The sequence below is a fragment of the Trichechus manatus genome, unplaced genomic scaffold, assembly GCF_000243295.1.
Source record: "Trichechus manatus latirostris isolate Lorelei unplaced genomic scaffold, TriManLat1.0 scaffold00025, whole genome shotgun sequence".
Taxonomy (NCBI): domain Eukaryota; kingdom Metazoa; phylum Chordata; class Mammalia; order Sirenia; family Trichechidae; genus Trichechus; species Trichechus manatus.
In genome coordinates, this window is record NW_004443961.1 from 9,451,374 (window position 1) to 9,456,320 (window position 4,947).

A 4,947-nucleotide genomic window follows, 5' to 3' on the forward strand; every position below is an offset into this window, starting at 1 on the left:
CAAGGTGTTCTTCCCAACTATTTGGCTCTTTGATTTTCTATAACAACCCCTCTGAATTCCTTTTGTCTCTAAGCTTTCCAGAAGAGGAATGTTCAGATAAGATAACTGGGTGCTGCTCTAAGACACCTTAAACTCTCAAACCAGCCAATCCCCTCCACATCAACCACATGTACGTTCACATCTGTATATATAAACACACTTGGTGATGTGCAGCATGTAGTGTATTTATTCAATCTAATGTTTGAAATGTATTTTGTTAAGAGTCTTTGGGTGCCCAATGCAACTTGTTAGAACTGATAGGAAGCAGGAACAAGCAGATGAAGCTCTAGAACTTGGAATCCCGAAGTTCCACTAGAACTTTTATACATACGTATTTTTATTGTACATTGTTAAATCTCCATTGTATGCATTTCATAATATTACTAATCTATTGTATTTTATATTTTTTACTATTACCTATCTATTTATAAAGATGATAGTATGTTATGTACTTTATAATTAATGCAGATATATTTGAATGCATATTTAGTTTTTTAACTGATAGAGTTTTCCATCAAAAAGTTTTAGAGATCATAGCTATAAAGCACGTGAGGGCATGAGCACCACCTAGAGACTGCAGTTTGGTCGAATTTGGGAAGTTTAAATTAAGTAATAGTGACCTGGATGTTATATTTATGATATTTTAAGGAGTGGGTGAATGTGTGTGTGTGTGTGTGTGAGAGAGAGAGAGAGAGAAAGAGAGAGAGTTGGGAGTGAGAGATTGTTCAGAAACATGATACTAGAAAACATAAATCTATTTACAGGTAACAGAGAAAAAAATAAATTGAAGCAAAAAAGCTACATATTTGGTTTTAGGGCATAAAATTGTTTAACTTTAAAATTTAAATTCAATATGCAAAATAACTAGCATATATTACTGATTCTGACAGGATTTTTTAGACATTATTTGATAGCAGCCCCAGCCTCCTTCATGGATGCTTGTAGGACATGGTTTCCATGAATAAAACATTCTAAAAATATCTATAAGCAACGCCAGCAAAATTTTAGATATTTTTTTAATTTACCAGTTTCCAATCCAGCATGTAGTTTTAGTTCTTACATTTCATGTTTTAATAGCACTCCTATTATTAAAGTAAATAAAAATAAAAACCTGATGTTATGAATTTTGTTGGACAAAAAAGTTATTGTCTAATTGGCCAGGCAATAATGTTGACATCACTTTAATCCTGCTTGTTCTACACTGCAATCAAGTCACAGATTTTATGAAACTGAACTTTAAAAAGAACAATGCAAATGAGTGAGACTTACCAAATTGTAGCCCCCCCCTCAAGGCGTTTAATGGCTGGAGGATGAAAAGTCTCAAACTCCTCAAAATTTCCCTGGAAGGAAAAATGAGAGGTACATTTTGAATTCACATTTACTGGCAGTTAGATTATGTCAAGTCTTAGTCTGCTATTGTGATGAAAAAGAAGAGTAGTAAGAATTGGCACTTTATAGATTAATGACATTAATTAATGCTAAGAAATAAAAACATAAAAATGGAGTCTACATGATTTCCTTGACATAAAATATTACAGATATTACAACTCATAACATTTAAAAAATACATAATCCTTTAATCTTTCTCTGATCTAAAAGTTCATGCTGTAGTACATTAATTTGTTGATTAACCACAAACCTATTTTCTTCCCTTACCTGATAACTTATTTTAGTAAAACATAATTTGTATTTTATGTATGAGAGCTTTAAATTTGTTTTCATTTTTCTGTGTTGCATATGAAAATAGACTTCTCACAAATTATTTTGTAATAGTATACTATTAACTATTCAGATATGTTTTCTCATAGATTCAGAACGCGTTAAGTCTACCAAATTATCCTTATTATCTATAACGCTCTTGTCCTACATTCAAGCACTGCAGTACTCTGGGGCAGTTGACAACTTTCAAATTAACGGCAAAGTACTAAACCTAAAATATCTGAGGCCATAATAATAATAAACAATGTACATCAAAACCCTTTTGAGTGTCAGGATAGAGAATAAGCAAGTCAATAGCTATCTACCAAATAAGCACAGCTCAAAGAAAATTTATCTATAATTAAACATTTCAGTTAAAATCACTTATTTAATAGCAGAAAATTGAATTGAGTGACAAAGACCAGGTGGTCCAATTAATTGCTTAACACTCAGGCCAGTCATTTGCTCCTGGATGTTTGAGGTATCTGCAAAATCTCTTGCTACTTACTTACCACAAAACAGTGAGCTTTTAGGCTTCATCATGATTCCCCCAGTCTCATCCAAATGCCCCACCCAAAAATCCAATCTTTTTTACCTAGAACTCTTCCTAGAATGCTCCCTTGCTACCTATTTAAATGTCACTCATACTTTTGGAACCAAGCCCTGATGTTGTTGTCATCGAGTTGATTCCAACACATAGCAACCCCATGTGACAGAGTAGAACCACCCAATAGGGTTTTCTTGGCTATAATCTTTAAGGAAGCAGACTGTCAGGTCTTTCTCCTGCAGAGCTGCTGCTGGGTAGGTTCAAACAGCCAATCTTTCAATTAGCAGCCGAAAGTTTAACCATTGCGCCACTAATCTCAACAAATCCATGAATCCATTATTTCTCTTGAATTTTTATAGTATTCATAGACATGCTCTAACATTAACACAAACTCTATCATATATTTTTTATAAATGTGCTTTATTTCCTCCACTGCGTTTTTATTTCATTGGAACAGCAATCGTGTTCCATAGTTCAGCATGTTACTCAGAATCCAGTAAAATTCTGACTACTTAAACTTGTTGCCATCAAGTCGATTTTGACTCATAGAGACCCTATAGAACAGAGTAGAACTGCCCCATAGAGTTTCCAAGGCTGTAATATTTATGGAAGCAGATTTCTCCTGCAGAGTGGCTGGTGGGTTCAAACTTTCAACCTTTCAGTTAGCAGTCCAGTTTATCTTAACCAAAAATATCCCCCCAAATCTTCTTAAAACCAAACAACAGATTAGCTTAACTAGTAAAAAAGTCTGTCCTGAGTATTATGCTCTTTTAAGAACTATCTATATGGGATCAAATTGACAACAGCAACTTGAAAGATTAGATAAGAACTTTAGGGGTGGCAGTAAGTTTATGTTAACAGGGAGGAACAACTCAGAACAGGCAGGTGAGAATGGTCACACAATTCGAAGAATATAATCAATGTCACTGAATTTTACATGTAGAAACTGTTGAATTGGTGTATGTTTTGCTGTGTATATTCTCAACAACAACAACAAAATAAATTAAATTAAAAAAAGAGGCACGTCATATTTTGCATTTGGTTTTCACAGAAAGAAGTGAATAACACACACGAGCAAATACGTGTGTAAAAACATACTATTTATGTTTAGTCCATTACTTACATAAGGTCTTCCATTATAAACATTTGAGTCAATTCACCATTCCTCATACACACTAATCACACAAAAATTCCGTGAGCATCTAAGTTACAAAGTAAATCTCACCCCATGGTCCCTGATTTGAATTCTGAAAACACTACACTTGACTATAAACTGTTACAAACACCAGCAGTTATGGAGACATGCAATACTGGTGAAAAGAGGAAATTTACAAAGCATGCCTTCTGGTCTAATAACAAAACAAATGCTGCAAAAGTGGCAATTCCTGAGGGGTACACAATTGCAGGATAAAAGTAAAAAGGTAAAAAGTATGTTTGTTTCTCTTGAAAGAGGATTACTCTGTTTTAATTAAGAGAAAAAAAAATTGTGAACAGATATTGAACATAAGTTACCTAATTCTTTAGACATGTTATCAGGAGGGACCAGTCCCTGGAAAAAGACATCATGCCTGGTAAAGCAGAGGGTCAGAGAAGGAGAGGAAGACCCTCAACGTGGTGGACTGACACAGTGGCTGCAACAATGGGCTCAAACATAGCAACGATTTTGAGTGTGGCACAGGACTGGGCAGTGTTTTGTTCTGTTGTACATAGGGTCCCTGTGCGTCCAAACAGACTCCATGGCACCTAACAACAATGGCATATAATGAATACATATAATGAAACGATACATATAATACAGTGCCTTCATAAAAGACCATAAAATTTAATCATGCAAACAATTGCTGTCAATCTACAGATAAAGCTAAAACTTTCCATCTTTCTTACAATGGCCTCCTATTATTCAACGTCTACTTCTTCCTCTAAATCATTTCTTCAGCACAACAATAAGCTCTTTTAACTCTTGACTCTTTACCCAGTCCATCTCACCCTGCTGGCTCTCCCTACCTACTTCCCTATCCAGAATGACACAGGTCAAACTCTTCATACATCTCTAAGACCCTCATCATCTCTCTTTCCTGCATCTCACCATCCTGCTAATCAACAACCCTAGACTAACAATCCATTTCCTCTGTTCCTATTCTTATGTTGCCCAACTATGATAGCTTGAGTTCCTTATTAATAGCTTCTTTATTAATAATAACCACCACCCATCTGTCAGTTTTTCACACTGTGGTGGCTTCTGTGTTGCTATGATGCTGGAAACTATGCCACTAGTATTTCAAATATCAGCAGAGTCATCCATGGTTGACAGGTTTCAGCAGAGCTTCTAGATTAAGACAGACTAGGAAGAAAGTTCTGGCAATCTACTTCTGAAAATTAGCAACTTTACTTTATGGATCACCAGAGAATACTGTCCAATACAGTGCTGGCAGATGCTCCCTATGTTGGAAGGCACTAGACAAGAGCCACAACGGACTAAAAAATATCAACAATCTTGAAGATGACACAGGACAGTACAACAATTAGTTCTGTTACATAAGATTGTCAGGAGTTAGAGCCAATCTGATGGTAACTAACAACTATTAATGATAAAATTTTTCTCAGTCCAAAAAAACAGTTGGGAAGGAAAAAGATAAATGAATAAACAACGGCAAAACACGAAG